General features: G+C 41.2%; 1 protein-coding gene across 24 annotated transcripts in view; it reads right to left on the minus strand.

Moving 5' to 3' along the window:
* The window catches only part of CDH13 (cadherin 13), a 1387059-nt gene that overhangs the window by 744002 nt on the left and 621183 nt on the right, over positions 1 to 21874 (minus strand). The gene's annotated exons all lie outside the window — the stretch shown is intronic.

Raw genomic sequence — 21874 nt, forward strand, 5'->3', positions numbered from 1 at the left:
CCGGTGGGGTCTTCAGGGATCTACATGACCTCTCCAAACCCTGGTGTTCTCATTTATGCATCATAGATAATAAACCTACCTCATTAAGGTGTTCTAAGGATTAGTTCAGGCTTGTTACTGTAAGCCCCTAACACATGTGGTACACTGTAAATGCCCGTTGTTTTTCTCACATATGCACCACCACTAAGGAGAGAAAAAACATGTCGGAGTCTGGGTTCTGAGTTGAAAGCCCCCAGGGCAATTGAACGGTGAGAAGCATTTTCCAAAGAGTGCTAGGGTGAAGAAGCCAGAATCATCACAAGGCTGAGGAAGGCACTCAAGCCCCAAGAGTGAGAGGAAGGGTATAGAAGAATGAGTAACTGGGAGACTCAGAAAGGAATGGAGTAAGAGGAAGGGCTGAGGGCAAAAATTCAGAGACCATGGATTTAGGGTTCCTGCTTCCTGTATAGGAGTCCACTGGGGATGGGCAGAGCATCTGAAGGCCCTTATAGGGCCAACTACCCACCAAGTCCTGTCTGTCCTCAAATGAAGCAGCTAAGAGGGATGGCAGGGTATAGATCTCAGTTCTGGGAAACTCATGATTCAATAGAATGACCATGCAAAGTCAACCTACCCAAGGTGCTGGGTCAAATGGTTTGCACTGAAGGTGTCCAGCACTGCTGCTTATTATCCATGACACATGTGTATTAGTGTCTGCTGTGGATTATCCTATTAATAATTCAGCAGACATAAGCTCAAGGGATGCTCTCACCACTTACTGCTCATGTGATTTAAATCCTCTGAGACTCATTTTGTCTATAAAGTGAGGCCACCATTACCTTCTTTGTAGAGTTGTTGCAAGAAATAAAAGAAACAATGTATGAAAGATGCAGATACAGTGCCTGGACTAAAGAAAGGATTCAATAGTTGATAGGCATGAAGATGAAGATGAAGATGTTGATTCCATCTCTTGTAGCTCTAAGACCCTCCAATTTTGTTCAGACTTCTCACTAGTATTATTTCAGAACCTGCTGTGGATAGCTCACATAAGAAGAACCCCCTCTGTATTAAGCACCCCAAGATAGACAGATGGGTTTCAAAAAAATATCTAGGTGGAAATAAAGAAAGCCAGCTAAGGTGGGATCAGGTGGGATAGAAAATGAATGAATGAATGAATGAATGAATGAATGAATGAAGATATACTGAATAAATGCCAAGATGGTATGGTAGTTTTCCAGCAGGAATGAATATGGTGCTATTGGGTAGGTGAAGTTAGAGAGAGAGCCTCGCAGAGAAGCACATTTTGGAAAAGGGGGGGATGGGGAGGTTAAGAAGCTAAACACATTCCAGGTGAAATGAGTAAATAAATCCCAAGGAAAGGATGAAAATGAGAATTAATCAGGAGTGTGCTGAGCCGTGGCACTGCCAGCCACAATCAGAGGGCTTCTTAATTGCTTGTCAAAGACCAATGCATCCTGGCAAAATGATGCTCAAGTAATGCTGGGACTTCTTTTTCCTAACCTGGCTTCATTTATCATGATTAGAAAACAAGTCAAAATTGATTTCTGTTTATTTTATAAAGCAAATCCTCAGGGAACCCTTCTTCCCAGTAGGTTTGATAATTTTTAACTGAGAAGGGGAATACCCTCAGAACATAAAGAGCCGCGTTACTTTGGTTTAGGAGAGCAGGGCGTGTGGATGTGTAAAGTTTATGGGTGTTATGAAAAATGGCAGTCTCTTAAACTTTTACAAATCACCTCAAGTCCATCAACATGAGCCTTTTAGTGCTTTCCTACTTTAAAATGGGAAGATTAGAGGCAGTTTAATAAAACATTTGTGTTTGAATTCTTAGCTCTGCCATCTAACAGCTGTGTGACCTTGGGCAAGTCACCAGAGGAAATCTTGAGATCTAGCTCAAATCTCTGAGATTTGAGAATGAGGTTGCTAACGCCTCTCAGATTTCCCAGGAGGACTGGGGGTCGTGTACAGGAAAGGTATCAATACAGAAGATCTGCACAGATAGAAGTGATAGAAGTGATGTCATACAGGTGCAGGGAAACCCATTGGATTCTTTATCCCATGAGGGCAGGGCCTGTGTGTGTCTGTTTTACTTTGAGTTCTATCCTGGTTATTGGCACATGGCTTGGCACATAGTTGATGTCCACTTTATCTGTTTGACACTCACATTGCACCTAATCTATGCAAAATTCTGTACTGTTTATAGATATTGGTTCATTTAGCCCAATAAATACTTTTTGGCTGCATGTTTGTTACTCATTTATTCATTATGTAAAGATACTTAAGTATTATATCCCAATGTGCCTCTCTGGGGAGGAAATCCTTCTAGAGCCTACAGTACAATGGGTGGATTCACTCATTCTTTGATCCATTCATTCTTGTGTTCACCCGTGCATCTGCTTGTTCACCAAATATTTATATGTTAGTTTTTCGCTGCAATGTCAGCCCACCACCGTCATCCTAGATAAAACACAAGGTCAGCTTGCCCTCACCCTGCTCCCCGGCTACCAGAGAAATTCATTTCGTGCACATGCACACACACACACACACGCACACACACACACACCCACAGCAAATTCTCTATATTCCACCAATATTTTGTTAATCAGGTAAATCACTTGTGAAGGACTGCAAGGATATCCCTGGTTTGGGAGGCCTTTCATTGCTTGCAAACAAGCTGTGACAAGAACAAGACAAGGCCATCAGAGGTCAAAAAACATCCTTTATCCTGTATAGGCATTTTTATTCCCCCAAACAGATTCCAAAGATCATGTTCTCTTTCTGGAAGTGTAATCACAGAAAAAAAAAATCAATGTACATTTTGGCCCGTGTGAAACAATCTTACGAGGAGGCATTAATGCGATCTGCCAGCATCTAGAGATTTCTCTCAGCACTCTGGGCTGCCAGACCATTCTCAGATGCATTTTCTTGATCTGAAAAGGCCCTATTCCTGGGATTTAGTGCGTAGGGCTTCCCTGCTCCTTTTGGTTTATGCTTAATCCTCACAATTAATTCTGAGCCTCCTGCCTGGGGAAGTTTCGGCCGTAGACTTTCTTGGCATTTACCCAGCGAGAAAGGAAGTGATTGATGCTCTCCTCACTCTTCCGCACAAAAGCTGAAAGGCTGGGCAGAAATATCACCTGCCTCCATGCTGGCCTCTCCCAGCCTCACCTCTTGACCCACACTGTTGATTTCATCCCTCATGTCTCCTGGGGGACACTGACCCATCAATTACCTTCTCTTTTTCTCCTGTCTTCAATCATGTCCTCTCCACTGGCTACTTCCTGGCAGCATACAAACATATTTAAGGCTTATTTATTCTGGGAAACTGAAAAAATAAAAATACTCTTTTCAATTCTACCCACCTCTGAAGTCATTTCCCTATCTCTTAGTTCCCCGAGGTTTTCTGATAGAATTCATTCCCTGCCTTCTCTATATCATCATCCATGTGCTCCTCGAGCCAGGGCTGGCTGCCTGGTGGCCTCGCAATTCCCTGAAACTCTGGCAGGAAAGATCATCAACATCCAAGTAAAACCCAACTCCAGAGTTTATCCTGCCTGGCCCGTCTGTGGTATTTCACTTATTCTTTCCACAATTCACTTAATTCGCATTTTCTATGCAGCGAGCACTCAGCTATGCTTTGGACAAGGGTGGCTCTGCCCTCCTGGCTTTTACTGCCCGTGGGGAATAGACATTGGTGAGCTTGCAGAACACTGTGAGGAAGGGCTGTGCTGTGGGAATGGCAACCTTGGGACCTGATCTGCGAGTCAGAGAAGGCTCTTTTGGTGGCATTCGCATTTAAACAGAGGAATGAATAGAAATTTGTGACTAGAGAGGGACCTGGGAAAAGCATTCCTGGCAGAGGGAACAGTAGGTGCAAAGGCACTGGGCCAGGAAAGAACACGGCTTATTTGGGGAAGCGAAAGCAGGGCTGTGTTTCTGGAACATAGACAATGACAGAGAGCAATGTAGGACAGACAGGGCAGGGGAGGCAGGGGGAGCCAGCCACATTGACCGTATATACAGGTTGCAACCTCCCTTCTTAGGCACTGGGGAACACTGGTGACCTTTCTACCCTTGAAATCACTGGTACGCACCCATCACCCAGGATGCTGGGTGCCAGAAATTAGTAGGGCCAAGAAGAATGAATAAAAAGAGAAATCTGGCTGCTTTTTAATTCTAGTTATGCTAAAGACATAACAATTCCCTTTGGTTTTACCACAAGAAGACATTGTAGGTCCACACGATTGTTGTCCAAGGAATGCTGTGACATAATTAGAAATATATACTTGGCCACTGCACTGGTTCCTGATATAGGGCTCCTAAAACCTTCATAATTTCCTAAGTACTGGAGGCGCTAGGAGTATCTTTTATTCTTTTTTTATTTTATAATACATTTATTTTTTATTGGTGTTCAATTTGCCACATACAGAATAACACCCAGTGCTCATCCCATCAAGTGCCCCCCTCAGTGCCCACCACCCAGTCACCCCCACCCCCTGCCCTCCTCCCCTTACACCACCCCTGGTTCGCTTCCCAGAGTTAGGAATCTTCCATGTTCTGTCTCCCTTTCTAATATTTCCTATCCATTTCTTCTCCCTTCCTCTCTATTCCCTTTCACTATTATTTATATTCCCCAAATGAATGAGACCATATAATGTTTGTCTTCTCCGATTGACTTATTTCACTCAGCATAATACCCTCCAGTTCCATCCACTTCGAAGCAATTGGTGGGTATTCATTGTTTCTAATGGCTGAGGAATATTCCATTGTATACATAAACCACATCTTCTTTATCCATCTTTTGATGGACACCAAGGCTCCTTCCACAGTTTGGCTATTGTGGACATTGCTGCTAGAAACATCGGGGTGCAGGTGTCCCGGCATTTCATTGCATCTGTATCTTTGGGGTAACCCCCCAGCAGTGCAATTGCTGGGTCATAGGGCAGATCTATCTTTTGTTCTAATATTTGATCTTTGGCCCTGATTGCTGACACAGCATCTGCTCTGGGAAATAGGAGCACCTGTTCTAATGAGGTGACTCTAGGTGGGCTAGTGAATGGCTTCAGGATGGGGCCTGGTAACTAGAAGGACCATGATTAAAAGCTTAGAACTTGCAGCCCTTTGGAGAAGAGAGACGGGCTGGACATTGAGTTAATAATAATTGATCATACCTATGTGTTGAAGCCTCCATAAAAATTCCCAAAGTACAGGGTTAGAGAGCTTCTGGGTTGGTAAACATGTCCATGTGCCAGGAGGGTGGCACAGCCCAACTCCACAGGGACAGGGATCCTGTGCTTGAGACCCTACCTTATGTACCTCTTCATCTGTATCCTTTATAATATCCTTTGTAATAAACCAGTAGATGTAGGTAAAGTGTTTCCCTGAGTTCTATGAGCCATTCTAGCAAATTATCAAACCCGAGGCAGAGGTCATGAGAACTCTTCCTCAATTTACAGCCAAGTCAGACAGAAATGTGTATAACCAGGGGCCCCCTACTTGTGACTGGCAGCTGAAGTGGAGGCAGTCTTGTAAGTCAAAGCCCTAACCTGTGGGGTCTGCTCTAACTCTTGATGGTTAGTGTCAGGATTGAATTAAATTATGGGATACCCAGTTAGTGTCGAGAGGGGAATTGGTTGGTGTGGAAAACCCACAGATTTGGTGTCAGAAGTGTTAAAGATGGAAAACAGTTTTCTTTTAAATGCGTTCACACCAAATGGGTCAGTTCAGACAGGAATGCAGATGTGTTTCACTGCATGACTGTCATTTGGTGTAAAAATGCTGTTGGTGAACTTGCCAGGCCAAACCTGTCTACTTACTCCACGACACACACACATATATGCGCACACATACACACACACACGTGTGTGTGTGCCACCCACCTGCAGGCATCGCCTCATTTATTCCTGAGCTCCTAAATTAGAGCTTGTACTGGATCATAAAATAGACAGGATATTCGTTATCATCAAATAAATATGAAACTGAGCTTTAGATAACATAAGGATTCCGAAAGTTAAGTGCTATTTTATGGTACCTTTCAATTTAGGAGTGCATTGCAGATAAAACATGGCTTTGGTGTAAACCATTGATGTATTGTGTTGTTAAGATCAATGAATTATTAAAAGGATAATCTTTTAAACACCAAGAAATTGTCTTCTAGTGTACTCTAGGGGCCATGGGTAAATGCATTACACATACAAATTCACCACTGCCTTAGCTGTAATTTATACAAACTCCAAAGTGCCCTGCTGACATCACAGAGACCTGATCGTCCTCCCACCCACTGAGCTAATGGGAAGCTCTGTGGGCTGAGCATGGAGTAAGGAAGGGGTCACTTCATGGAGCATGCTGTCCTCTATCTTCCTTGACAAGTGAGGAGAACACAGTGCTATGCCCCCTGGGTTGGCCCTCGGGGAAGGTCTGGCTACGCCTGCTGGTGGGTGTGCTCTCCATGGACCATCTATATGTTGGTTACATCAGGAATTTTCTGCAGATCAGTGCAGAGAGCCGCCTCACCCAAGCAGCCCATATCCAAATACTGGTTGAAACCAAGGGCATGCTTTAATAAACAAGAACTTTAATAAGTAAGTATTCTAAACTTCAGCTCAGAATCTGCTTCCCAGAGAACCCCACCGTATGCAGAATCCCAGCCCCACATTACAGGGTATAACTTTTGTCTTCAGTCTTCCACATTTTTCTCTACGCTGTGTCAGCCACCTGGACTGCTATTCCCTAGCTATCCACTGGGCAAAATCCAACTCCTTCATCAAGGGCTGGTTCAAATGTCCCACTGTGTAGACATCCCCCTCGCCCTCCCCAGTCCATTGCTCTTTGCTATGTCTGCCAGAGCGCTCTGAACTATTAAAATACTTGCATTTACTGGTCAGCAGAGGAGCACTCTGATAATCATAATACAAGCCACATGTGCCTTTTTAATTATCTAATAGCTATATTAAAAAGTAAAAAGGAACAGGTGGGATCAATTTTTTTTTAGGTGGGATCAATTTTAAATATATATTGTAATTTTGCATAACCCAAAAATGATTGTTTCAATATATAATCAATATGAAAAGTGTTCACAAAATTCCTTTTACAATATTTTTCCCCACTAACCCTTGAAACCCAGTGTGTATTTCGTACTCCTAGCACATCTCAGTTTGGTCAGCAACATTTTGAGTCCTTAATAGTCCCATGTAGGTCACTGAACTATCCAGGGCAGACAGTGAGTACCTCAAAGATGTAACAACTAAAACCTAGTCCATGAGGGATGCCTGGGTGGCTCAGTGGTTGAGCGTCTGCCTTTGGCTCAGGTGGTGATTTCAGGGTCTCGGGATCGAGGCCCACATCAGGCTCCCTGCTTCTCCCTCCACCTATGTCTCTGCCTCTCTCTCTGCATCTCTCATGAATAAATAAATAAAATCTTAAAAACAAACAAAAAAAATCCTTACTCTATGCAGTCATTTGATAAGTGTTTGCTGAATGTATGAACAAATGAATAAATGGCCAATGATGAGTGCACAAAGGAATGATCCATACAAATTCCTTAGTGACCTGGCCTCAGCCTGGGATTCGTTCCTATGCCCCTGTTCCTTGTTATTTTCAGGACCTTCATCTACAGGGCAGGGAATCTCTCGTACATGTATCCCTTATACATTAAAAACATACAGCATTAACAGCTAAGGGTATAGACTTTAAGTATAAACTTTATAGAACAGAGCTCTGCCACTTGCTAGCTTCTGAGTTTGGGCAAATTACATAACTTATTTGGAGCCTCATTTTCCTCATCTATGAAATGGAGATGGATAATAAAGGTACCTAGAGTTTCTCTGAGCAAATAAGGCATTACAGGTAAATTACTTTGCACATAATAGATTCTCAATAAAAATACAGCCAATAAAGACCAAAGTAAGGCTGAAAACCGTAGGAAGGAAGGAGACAGGCATACAAACGTGATATGAGGTATTAATTCCTTCCTCCCATCGCTTCTCACCCTTTTGGCTAAGATCAAGTGTAATTCCTTCCTCCCTTCCTCCCTTCATTGAACACAATCATACTGGGGATGAGAGGTTCCATATACAAATTTTGTATATGCTTCTGTGGTAGCAATGAAGATACACTTCTGAGATTTCTAACTGGGGGGTGGGGGCGTATTTTGATTAACAGTGGAAATCCATTGCCACATTTCTTCAAAGCCATGCTTTCACACGCTGCTCCCAGCCAGTTCCTGAGCACAAGGCAAGGCAGCACCATTCCTGGGGGACTCTTGACTCCTCGGCTGACCAGTTTGGGTTCAAGGACGCCCTGACTTGCTGAACTTCCTTAGAACCACATGACAGTCTCAGGTGCTTCCACTCATTCTGGTCACCCTTCCCTCTCTCCCACCCAGGATCAGACGTATATGTTGGTCTGATAGCCACCCTTCCTCATTTTCTCTGAGCCATCCCTTCTAAAGGCACTAATCCCATCATGAAGGCTCCACCCTCACCACCTAAGTACCTCCCAAAGGCCATGTTTCCACATACAATCATACTGGGGATGAGAGTTTCCATGTTCAAATTTTGGGGAGACACAAACATTCAATCCATAGCAATTACCCATAGAGAAAATTTGTACTTTCTCGTAATTTAATTACATTTGTACATTACCAGTTATTAGAAGCCCATTATTTGACTCAATCCATACTCCAACTTTGTTTACGTTGCAGCCACTTCACTTTGGAGCAAAGTTTCAGCATGTTGTTAATATTTATTGCTATTGCTTAGGCCCCATTAAAATTGCCTGTATCTATTTTTGCCTTTCTCCCATTTGTAAGCATTATTTATCAAAACTGCTAATGCCAACACATACGTATTTATGTGATTTTGTAACATATTAAAAACTGAGAATATTCCTTTGAATATCTAATTGGCTGTAGTGATTGTGAGTTTTATCTCTTCGGGTCTACTGTTTGGTTTCAATCTATAATGACTAATTTACACAGAATCAGGGATTATGGTTGTTAGAATGGCAATGACTTTGACGTCTGGTTTCACTTTTCCCCCCTCTGTTTCATTGAGGACACATTTCTTAGACAATTGTCAGGCCAAGTATACAGTAAAGTTACTGTTCATGGCTCACAAATTTTACAAACTTTGTCTTGGAGGGCCAAATGTGGAAATGTGTTTAGCAATTACTCTATTAAGTTCAATATCTGTGAAAAATAATTATCGTTTTTGACACTAGTGAAAAATGCCAGCATTCTAAATAAAAAGAGCCGAAGGGTTACTAGATCCAAACTCCCAGAACTGCCTGAATGCTTTTGGTAATTTGAAAAACTCAGTCAACATATTGTTGCATGAAAAAAAAAAAGTTGCACTGAGCATTTCAATTAGTTGTTTTCCTGGTAATATTTTAAATTAAATGCTAAATGACAGAACAACTTGTAGTGGTTTTGCTAGATTTCTAGACATCTCACCCCAAATTCCCTTCTGATATGCAATAAAGTAAAAGACACAATAATTTGTAAACCAAAATGACTGTTCTCCCCTTCAAAGTAGATGTCTAGTGATGTGACTCACTCTAACCAGATTTATTTGCCAAAATTGTTTTGGTTTCCTCATAAGAGAATTGTGTTCAGAGGAGACAACACAGGCCCTCTGAATAAGCTTTATGTAGGAAAATCTCTGTTCATAGAAAGTGGACTTGATTTTTAGAAATGGTTGAATGTTATCCAGAACCAGTCTTATTGAATAGGCTGAGCAAGACCAGGATGTAGATGTGTGCATGGACACGTGCTGCATATACATGAGAAAATTCTTACCAAGTGCTTTCTGTCCCTGCCACTGTTTTTTTTTTTAATATTTATTTATTTGATAGAGAGAGAGAGAGAGAGCATACGGCAGGCAGAGGGAAAGAGCGAAGCAGGCTCCCAGGCGAGCAAGGTGCCCGACATGGAACTTGATCCCAGGACCTTAGGATCATGACCTGAGCTGAAGCCAGACACTTCACCGATTGAGCAACCCAGACACCCTTGTTCCTGACACTGTTTTAAGTAAGCACTGTATATGTGTGTTAACTCATTATTCTTCATGACAACCTTAGCAGGAAGTAATATCATCGTCCCCATTTCACAGGTACAGAAACTGAAGGACAGAAAGGTTAGTTAACCTGCACAAGATCACACAGCTCTGAGCAGTGGTTACAAGGAGCAGTCAAATTGTACCAAGTGACAGCAATCCTCCCCAAGCCTCACTCTCCTCATCTGTAGGATAAGGACAAGTGATGAGTACGATCTGAGGTTAAAACTTTAAGAAGCACTCATGTATGCAAGGGCTTATACTCTTGCTGGCCCATGATAGGGAACTGGTATTTCTAAATCACTTCATTCTTGAGTGGGTTGCTATTTTGCTGGATCATGTGGAAACCTAAAGTGTGGCCTGTTCTTCCCATCAGGTCCATAAGAGTAAGTGTAAGCCATGGTCTGCTCAGCATCATGATCACTGGTATTCACAACCACAGCACACGATTCATGGTAACATGGATCACTCTTGGTTCTATAGGATGGTATTTTCTGATTCAAAAATGATAGTGTCTGGTAAGTGTACAGACAGATAAAGCGACAAAGAGGCAGTCTACTTGACACATGGAATCATATGGACAATCCAAGCATATGTCCATAGAAACTTAATATTTTCAACAATGTGCTGAGTTCCTACTCTACTAAATACAGAGGGATCTAAGATGAATACAGAACAGTGCTTGAGTCTTCACCTTATAGAAGTGCCCACATCTCTAGAACAGAATTTTCCAAAGTGTGTTCTTTATTCTCCTACCATCTAAAGGCCTGTGAGATTAAAAAATAAAAGGTTTGGGGAAATGCTGAGTGCCACAAAACCTTTCTTGGAGGACCTGATAGCAGGAAATTCAGAGTCTCCAAGATAACCGTACAGAACACAGATTTTCCAAAAAATTTCCAGCAGGAAACTCATTTTACTCAGAACCTCCAATAGGGATGGGGTTTAGTGTAAGCCTTTCTAGATGCTGCTGCTCTGGGGGCTGGGGCAGTATGAAGCAAGTCCTGAGATACTATAAGAACCAAATAATAACAACAGAAATAAGCCATAAAAAATCTTCCTCTGTGACTTAACATCACGGCACTTAAATTTTCTGGGCTCCAGGTACCTACCTCCAAAAGGAGATAAGAACCTTGGGCCTGCCAGATTTATAGTTTCTGTGGAGACTAAGTGGGGCAATAAATGCAAACATAGCTTATAAACTCCACTTTAAGAATGTCATTTATTTAACTCTGTGAAGAGCATTTCACCTATTGATGATTCCATAGCAGACCTCAGATTCCACTGAGGCAGTAGAAAAACTGACCTCAGAGGGCCCACCCTGTTATATTTTTCAAGTCTAGCAAAGGAATAAGAAAGAAAGGGGCTTGAGATGGTCATTTAAGTCCCAGGGCTTTCCAAGAAGCTGAGGCTGGAAGTGGTAGTGAGAGATCAAACTCACACTCTTCACTAGAGTTTCTGGGTCTCCCCATCCTGTGGAAAGGTCTGTCCCAGACAACTGCAGCTACGGATGGCTCCTGGGCAAGATCTCCTGCCCTGAGCATCCTTTTTGGACCAGGCGGTCAGAGCATTAATTACCCACACCAATCGTGATACTTCTTTGTCAATCTTGATGAAGATTCTGGGAAAGAATCTGAAAACAGCATCCAGTGATCAGTGTCTCAGAATCATGAAGATTTGAGTGATTTATGGAAATGCATTGAGATGCTGATGCTCTGATTTTGGAGCCAGCTTAATTAGATATAGCACTGAGTTTGTGGAGTGTTAAGATCTTAAAAAAAAAAACCAAAAACAAAACACTGAGAGGCAGTATCTGAAACAGTGTTGATATTTTCAATACATTTTCTATGGAGATCTGTGGCACACACCACTTCCCGAAGAAGAATCTTCACTTTTTTTAATGACCCTCTGTAAATACTCTTCCTACTGGAAAACCCTAAATCCATCATGTCCTTTAGATTCATGCATTTTAGCTGTACTCTTTCTTTTAATTTGAAAGAAAAGGACTTTTGGATTGAGCTATTAAAAAGAGACACATCAGATCTTTTGTTTGCTTTGTCTAAAGCAATATTTAAATGTAATTCAGGTAGAGGCAACTCTATCACATGTGTCTCCTATGTCAGAACCCACAGTAGAAAAGTCTGTCAGGTCTTAATATCAAAGAAATAGCAGCATGATTTGAACAATGCTTTAATCTTATGGATACTGTGAACCAAAGACCTAGAAAAAATTTCCTCTTTGCTTTGGCTGTTAATAAGTCTCCAAATTTACAGACCATCTCTAGTGTCTGTACACGATAGAATGGGTGCCAGACTTAGCCCAGTTTTTTATCCTAATTTCCTACTTGTGTTTTTGTCTGCACTCTGCTTCACTGAAAGTGAGTTAGACTAATTCATTTATGAAGTCAGGAAAACTGAAAGAGAGAAGAGAGATGGATAGACAGATCAAGCACAAGTTTTCCTAATCAAAGGTGCTGTGGTTAATTTCATGTATAAATCAATTCAAAATTATTCAGTATTGAAAGGATGATGGCATTTAAATACTTGCGGGGTATTTTTTTGAATCAAAGAAAAGAAGATTTTTTCCACGGGAATTATTTTCTGTGATCGAAAATAGGTTAAAGAGAATAATAATCACCTAAAGGGTGACTCTTGTTCATATGATGATGTTTCACAGAAGCAGCTTATCAAAATGGTCAGCCACAGCAACGATTACAGCTCAGGGAAGTAAATAAAGGAAACTATTAGCTCAGGAAATCTATTAAAGGCACAAGATCTTAAAGCATCCCAGGCAATGAAACATTAACAGACTTGGGTGGATGGTGAGTAGCCCTCATCTCCCCAGCTTGGTCAAGACACCTTTCGTTAACAGATCACAGGACAGAAAATGGACACAGAGGAGAATGCCAAAAGTGTAGCCATTTGGCAGAGTTTGCATTTCCACTTGATCACTTTCAGTGGCAGCTAAATGGACAGTGTTTCAGCACCATGGCTGTCCAAAGCAAAGAACAATCCCACAGAACATGTTTGAGTTCCATGTGTATAGAGAATCACAAATGTCAGGGGCTCAGGGGGCTTCCAGACCATCCCCACAGGGTGGGCACAGCCAGCTGGAGCAGGCCCGCACGGAGAAGGCTTTATCTCCAGGTAACACGGAGGAACACAGTGATGGCATAATGCTGCCTGTCAGAGGAACTGAAGATAGAGTTATGGACACTTGCCTCACGTGCACCATTCTGTTTTAGTCCAAACTCCTCATTTGACAGAGGTGGAAACGGAGATTAACTGAGAAGGAGGGATTTGAGTGGTCACATGTGTCCCTTGGGCCCAGGTCCACTTTCTCCACAATAGTCTCTGCCGCAGCCAGATTAAACATTTTACCTTTATTCTTCTAGAATGCACAAAATTTGTGAGGAAGGCAGGCTGTAATGAGGCACCAACTTGATTTCCTTTTCCATGACAAGGCCATGAGAGTACAGACAGGCAGGGGTCTGCGGAGCACACGTGTTGTTTTGCAAAAGGTTGTTATGGAGCTTGAGTCTCAAGAAAAATAATGCCTTAGGTGGCCAGCCAAAGAGACAAATAAAAACAAAACCCATCAAAATTATCAAGTGAAATACCTGACATGTAGCCCTTTCAGCTAAAAATCACATTTTTGTCTCGATTAATACTGAGTTAAAAGAAAACTGCTGGGATTCAGAAATGCATTTCAGGGACCAGAACCCCCACTACTCCCTGTATTTTGTCCCCCAGAGTGGAGGCATACCACGTTTCAGAATGTGGTGGGTGGCTAGGATCCCCCTGTGGATATGCTCTCCCTTTCTTTTCTTCCTCTCCCCACATGTTTTCTGCCTGGGTCCTTCTCTCCAAGCTGGATTCTCTTAGGGCCAGGGGTTAGGAAAGACAGTCCCCCAGGGAATTCTCGATCTAATCAGGCCCATAGCCATGGTAGTGTTGAAGGCACTTTACTGTTAAGAGCAACCAGCTAAAACATTTTCTTCTCCCATATCACTTCCTTTGCCATTCTTTTCTCTTATTTAGACCAGTAGAGGCAAACTATCACCCACAGACCAAACTGGACCTCTTCCTGTTTTCATAAGTAAAATTTCATTGGAACACAGCCAGGCATGTTCATTCTCTATTGTCCATGGCTGCTTTTGTGCTTCATTGCAATACAGCCCAGGTGGCCTGCAAAGCTGAAAATATGTATTTCAGAAAAGTCTGCTGACTTCTTCACTAGACCATTAGTGGAAGATGAAATTTTTGGGGCACAAGATCTAAAGTGATATTCTCTACATACTAAAGGGAAGTCTTTTGGTAGCTTCTTCACCATATTTAAAGGGAGACTTCTGGGGTGAGGAACCTGCCCGGTGTCATTGCATAAAGACCTGTCTAACAAGCACCAGCTGAAAAAGAAGCACAAAGTAAAAGGAGAATGCAGCCAAGAAGAGACGCATAGTGAGCAGAATAAAAGGAGTGGCTACCTACTGTTGTCACCCAGTATTTTTCTTCAGTGAGTGGAATGAACTTGAAATTTAGAAAGACTGGGAAAACATCACAGGAATGAAATGAGACCCACTAAAAGGTGGGGCAGTAAGAAGTCTCTGGGGCACTTAGAAACGGGTTCCAGTGCAACAGCACTTGGCTGACTACAGCAAAGGCCGAAGGAATATTGTAAATTATAGGCACTCACAGCAAATGCAGGGAAGGTTCAGAACACCCCAGATAGCCATGACCGATTTTCGTAAATTGGGAAAGAGTAAATTCCAAAGCCTTCCCATTAGAAAGTCAAATTTTAAACTGTGGCACAATCATTAAGAAAAGAACAAACAACTCCACGGAAAAATGCACAAATATTATTAAGTTGACAGTTTTAAGAAATAGAAATAAATACGGTCAAAAGACATATGGCAAAGTTCAACATTGCTGGTAATTAAATAAAACCAAGTAATCAAATAGTGATGAGAAGCCCATGTTTTGTCTATTGGAATGGCAAACGTTTGCAGAGAAAACACATAAGGCTGGCAGGAGCACAGAAAATCAGGCCGTTGCATCCATATGGAAATGTAGAGCGGTGCAGACTTTTTGGTGGGCACGGTGGCAATATTGTTAAGCTTTAAAATGTGTACAACATATAACCAGCAATTTCATTTCTAGGAATTTAGTCTAAGGAAATCACCGAACAGGGATGTTCATCACAGCATTACTTATAAGCACAAAAATTTGATATGTTCTAAATGAATGGCTGTAATAGTTTGGTTAGGAATATGTATACTATAGAATATGTTCCGCCATTAAAATAGCATTTAAAATGAGTTTATGAAACAGATGGATATCATGAACACAAACAAAATAATCAACTGTATATTTATTACTGCACTTTATAATTATAGTACCTAGACAGTGAATTAAGTATTTTTTATGTTTTCTTATCAGATCTTGGTAACTCTATCAAATAAGCCAGAGTAATAATAATGATAAGGATAGATAATATTTACTGAGAACTTCCTTTATGTCAGGCACTTTGCCAATCATCTTATATGGATTATATCATTAAATCCTGACACAATGTATGAGGAGGCACTATTATTAATGTCATTTTATAAGGGAGGAAAAGAAGCCATAAAAACTTGTCCAAGGTTACATAGAAAGTGCTTGATGCAGCCATGATTTGAATGCACAAAGCAAGTCACTGAAGACCCTGTATTTATTACCACTATACCATATGCTTAAGGTATATTATTTCTTTGTGGAATGAGTGAAAGTATGAAGGGGTGGATAGATGGAAAGTTGAACAATGGATACATGAAGGGTGGATGGACGGATGGATGTACATAAGGAAAGTAGGATGGATAGGTGGATGGAGAGATGGATGGATAGAAGGGTTGATAAATGAATAAATCAAAGATGGATAAATAGGAAAAAAAAAACCAAAGAACTAGTTTTTTTTTAAAAGATTTTATTTATTTATTCATGATAGTCACACAGAGAGAGAGAGAGAGGCAGAGACATAGGCAGAGGGAGAAGCAGGCTCCATATAGGGAGCTTGACGTGGGATTCGATCCCGGGTCTCCAGGATCGCGCCCTGGGCCAAAGGCAGGCGCTAAACCGCTGTGCCACCCAGGGATCCCAAGAACTAGTTATTTCTTAGTGGCTCTTTTATGGTTTTATTCCCTTCTTTGTGCTTTTTCAGGAATAACCAAATTTTCTACAGAGTACTGCTTCTGTAATCAAACTATGGAAATATATTTTATATTAAAATGAATTACACAGGATCCCTGGGTGGCGCAGCGGTTTAGCGCCTGCCTTTGGCCCAGGGCGCGATCCTGGAGACCCGGGATCGAATCCCATGTCAGGCTCCCGGTGCATGGAGCCTGCTTCTCCCTCTGCCTATGTCTCTGCCTCTGTGTGTGTGTGTGTGTGTGTGTGTGTGTGTGTGTGTGTGACTATCATAAATAAATAAAAATTTAAAATAAAATAAAATAAAATGAATTACAGTGTAAAGCAAAAAATAGTGTCAAAATGTTACGGTCTTTGTATTTGTCTCTTGCAAAGGGGTGAGTTAGTTATAGGTCGAGAAAGAGCTGAACAACATCCCCCTTCTACTGCTATATATAGTCCCAGAAGAAAAATTTCAACACACAGCCAAAATACAAAGCAGCCTCCTGAATATCACCCAAGAATCTGTGGGTAAGTCCAGCCAACCAAGAGAAAATGTACAAATGGGATTTTCTTCCTAAAAGAGAGCTTTAGACTAAAGCCATAGTTGGCTAGAAAATAAAGATGTGAAGGAACTTTGGTGGTGTTTTTTTTTTTTTTTTTCAGCTTCTGCTTTATATTTTAAGTCAACGATTGGAAGAAAAATGGCATGGCTGCTGAAGTATCCAAAGGACTTTCATCCAAAAATTGGACAAGGCTGAACAATCTGAGAAAACAAAGTGGCCTAAGCCTTATTGGCTGAGAAAAACTTGGAGATGCCTTTTAAGTCTGAGCTGTTCCCAGTTCAATTGCATAACAGATGAATTGGGGCAGTCAGAGTTTAAATTTAACGCGTTTATTTCAGTGATGACATTTCTGAGCAAATGTTCTATTAGTGTTAACTTTAGGTGAGTCAAATACTACAATGGGGGACGTGGGAAATAGATTCTCCCTGACTTTTCTTACTTCCCTCCTCTATCCCTCTGCTTACCCTGGGCAAAGAATGTGCCTCCGTGGACTTGAAAATTATAGGCACCAGGTTGCTGCTATTAACTAAATATCTTGCTTTATCTGCTGCGTCAGACAACGGAGGGAGCCTCATTTTGTTACTTGTCAGCTCTCCTAGTTAGAAGAGCTGAATCCAGCTCTTTCTCCTAACACCCCCGCCCCAGGGAAGCTCCTTTCCTCAGCTGCATACCTCTGCTGGCTGCCAAACCCATGGAATACCTACAGATTTCCTTCCCCAGGTACAGAGGCTTTGAAAAGTGGTCTCTATTTTAGAAGTCTGTCATCTACTAGAATATATCTGCATTATGATGGAAATAAAGGGAGGGAAAGGAAAAAAAATTTAGTATGTGTAAACGCATGAATTTGATCAATGACACTTGTATTTATTTATTCAACACTTATATGACACTTTACTATTGGCCCAATACTGTCCTAGAGTTTTGTCTATAGTGATTTTTAAACACATCTCCCAAACAGCCTAAGATGTATTGTAATTTTGCCTATTTTATGGAAGATGAAACTGAGGCACCAGGAGGCTAAATAATTTGCCCAAGATTAAACTGAAGACTCGATTCAGACCCAAGCAGTTGGGCTCCAAGCAGCGAGCTCTTTCAGGAGTATGCTGTGTTCACGGACCCCGACACGGTCCCAGGCACAGAGCAAGGACTGGAGGTATGTGATGACCTAGCTGATCGGCATAGGTGGACATGCCTCTCCTGTGCTCTCTACTGACAGCACAAAGAACACTAGAGGCTGCCCTGCCCTGGCCATGCTCTTACTTAATCCTCACGGCAGCTCTGTGGGCAAAGTGTGGGTTTATGATCCCCTCATATAGATGAGAAACAAATTTAGACTTATATATTGTGCCCCAGAGATGATGGGAAGATGCCTGGTGTCTAGATGAATGGGTGACAAAGCACACACAGGCTTAGTTAGCATCCATGTTTCTTGGTGCAGTCCTCATACCATCTGCGTCAGAATCAATTGACATGTTTGACAAAGATGCAGATTCCCAGGTTCTGCCCCAGTCATACACAGTCTACACTGAACATGAGGCCAGGCATGAGCATGAGGCCTGGCAACCTGCATTTTGCATTTTTGCATACACATGCCCCCATTCTGTGGTTGTGATACACACTCAAGTCTGAGAACTTTATGTACATCATGCTACCTGCACTTTTTTCTGCTACTGAATATAATTGCAGGGATACAATGATGATAGTAATAATAATTAATATGAAATTAATTATTCATAGAAGCAGCTCACATGCAGTGGCATGGATCATGTATGGGCATTCCCTGCTTTTATTTCTCATAGCTGCTCAGTAGGTCATATTTTTCACGATGAAACTAGCATGTCTTTTAAGCCCTCTCATTTCTTAGCCTTTCTCTTATGCTTTCTGGACTTAATGGTGTGAAACCCCATCGTCGTAGCCTCCGGTGACAGCATTCTATAAAATCCTGTCTCTCCGACCCACAGAAGGTGATAATAAAACTCAGATAATTGAAATTAGTGAACTCTCTCATAGGACAGATCTCTTTAGAACTCTACACATTAGAAGCAAAGTCTAGGATTTATTGAATCTTTCCATTAAAGACAGCAGGCTTACACATCCATCCTTCACTTAAACAGTTCCATTTAAAAAAAAAAATCAAAACATTATGTTTCCTCCTAATACCTCAAGAAAGAGAGGAGGCATTATTCATACCAGAAGGAGTGAACAGAAAACAAAATGGCTTGATAAAAATCCTACTAAGAGTATGAGTAAATTTTTATAAATTAAATATCAGATCTGGCATGCCCTTTTGGTTTGTGGTTTCCTAAAAGGAAGAAGGAAAGAAGTGAGGAAGGAAGCAAGGGAGGCTGGGGAGGAAAAGAAGAGAAGGGGTGGGAGGAAAAGAAAAAGGAGGCTGGAAGGTAGGAAAGAAGCCGAGGAAAATAAAAATCATCCTTAGTCCCTGCACACATTTTCTCCAATGTGGTTAGGAAGTAGAGAACCCTGGTGATCCTCCATCCACATCCTGCAGAGGTGACCACTGGCAACAGGCGGCTGGCTAACTTGTGGTTGGACAAGTTTGTCTTACACATGTGTGCGTCGGTTGGAGACGGTGGGGGTGCTGGAACCAGGTTGCCTTAGGAAGTCAGTGACCCTGTCGTGGTCTCCACATCTATCAGAGGGGGATGATATTAGAACCCACCTCAGAGAGGGCTGAGACAATTCATGGCATGGTGGCTGGACCTTGCTTGCTTGCCCCTGGTAATATTCTACTAGTAAAGATTAGCACTTATTATATGCTGTTAATATGATTGTAACACTAGGGTACCTTACTTCACACCATGGCAGTAACTTATGAAAACAGAAGTGTAAAATGAATCCTAATTTACATGCTCTGGATATTCCTGCTAGTTTTTTTTTTTTTTTTCAGTGTGAATCTTGTCCAAAGGAAAAAATAATCAGTTTCCTGTGTGTGTGTGTGTGTGTGTGTCTATTCTATTCAGACTTTTCTAAATTAAATGAACTGAACTTAAGACATTTCTCTAGGGCAGCCTGGGTACCTCAGCAGTTTAACACTAATCTTGGAGACCCGGGATCGAGTCCCACATCGGGCTCCTTACACAGAGCCTGCTTCTCTCTCTGCCTGTGTTTCTGCCTTGCTCTCTCTCTTTCTGTGTCTTTCATGAATAAATAAATAAATAAAATCTTTTTTTAAAAAAGACATTTCTCTACGGTTTATTAGGGGATTTTTTTTAAGTACCATCATTTTTTATAAAATAAAAATAAGGGACATCTGGGTGGCTCAGCAGTTGGGCGTCTTTGTTCAGGGTGTGATCTAGGGATCTGTGGTTCTGGGATCAAGTCCTGCATCAGGCTCCCTGCAGAGAGCCTGCTTCTCCCTCCGCGTATGTCTCTGCCTCTCTCTCGCTCTCTCTCTCTCATGAATAAATAAAATCTTTTAAAAAATAAAAATAGTATAGCTTCACAGTCAAAAAGGGTGGAGGATGAAAGTCAAAGAAAAAACTGAATATTGCCTATAATCCAACCAATCAGAAATAACCTCTGCTAATATTTTGACACATTATTTTCCAGCCTTCTATATATTTTTATGTATATGATGTTATTTTTTTATGATGTTATTTTTGTGAAGAAAATGCTAAGACACCAATCCAGAATGTTCTTCTAGCAAATTCCACAGTCCAGGACAACATTCTGGAATCTGATTTTCAATCACAAACATCCATCACCTCAATGGTAAAACACAAGTTATGTAATAATCAAGTTTCATATTGAAATCCAAATAACAAAACAGTAAACTGTTTATATCTTACAGCTATTTACTTTTGTCAAACATTGCTCCTAAAATGGAGCTCGACTACCTCTCACTCCTCTCAAGCCTGCTTTTAAGGAGAATACATGTCAGTGTAGACACCTTGCAGAAATGTAGCAGGGAAACCAGGAAAGGAAAGGAGACTCATTGCTCCATGACTTTGTATTTGGAGCTAAATTATGCCCCCATGTCTCATGTGCCTCAGCAGCTCCTGGATCTGATGCCATGGTGGAGCCATGAAGAGGTTGGACATGCGTTTTGGTCATTGTCCCTTGCCTCTAGTTAACCAGTTCTTGTCTTCAAAATTCATCAAGGGATGGTTAATAACAATGACCACAGTGCTTATGGCAATACCAGCAAACACTTGCTTAGTGCTCAGCTTGTGCTTCTTACCGTGCTCTGCGCATTATGCATTACTTCATTTAATCTACAGCAGACAAGAAGAAACAGGTATGATTCCTGGGCCCATCTTACAGATTGGAAAACTGAGATTCAGAGAAGTCACAGGTAATTTGCCTGTGGTCACACCATTAGCAGTAGAAGAGCATGGAATTGGAAATAATGGCCAAGAATTGTCAGCCCTGCAGCACTGCCTCCCTAGGGAAGTCCACCTGATGTCAACGGGGAAGAGAGACTTGGGGATAGAAAGGAGGATGAGCAAACACCCCAGGGGTGGAATTTTGTGAAGGAAATACATTCCAGTTTTCTTTTACTTTCAAAAGTAAACATTTGTGAAGAAAATAGTTATAGGATAAATCTTCATGTGCTCATTAGGCTATGAAAAATAAAATATTTAACTAAATAACATTTAATAAATAAGCCTAATATTAATGTTGAGGAATTTCCAGGGGAGAACATTCTAGCAGGCTTTTAAAAACAAAAACCTCATTTCAGATCTAATTGGTTTTACATTTTATATTTTGCTACATTCTGCTATTTTCACAGCATTCAATTGTGACATATTCCCATGTCTTTAAATATTTTTTGGAAATGTATTTTCAGGGCTACATAATAATTATATGAGTGTATCAGAATTTGTGTAACTTTGCCATGAGTTGTTTCTGAATTTTCCCTATTATAAATTGTGCTCTGAGTAACATATTTGTACATAAAAAATGTGTATCTATTTTTTTTAATTCTGGAACTTTTAAATATAGACCAGATCTGTAGAACATATTATCAAATGTGGTAAAAGAAAGCAAAGCAAACCTACAGGAGAGCATGAATTGTCATTCAGTGATGTCATAAATCAATCACTATTGACATAGACATTGATTAAATGATACTTATTTT

This window comes from Canis lupus, chromosome 5 (genome assembly GCF_003254725.2).
Source record: "Canis lupus dingo isolate Sandy chromosome 5, ASM325472v2, whole genome shotgun sequence".
Lineage (NCBI taxonomy): Eukaryota > Metazoa > Chordata > Mammalia > Carnivora > Canidae > Canis > Canis lupus.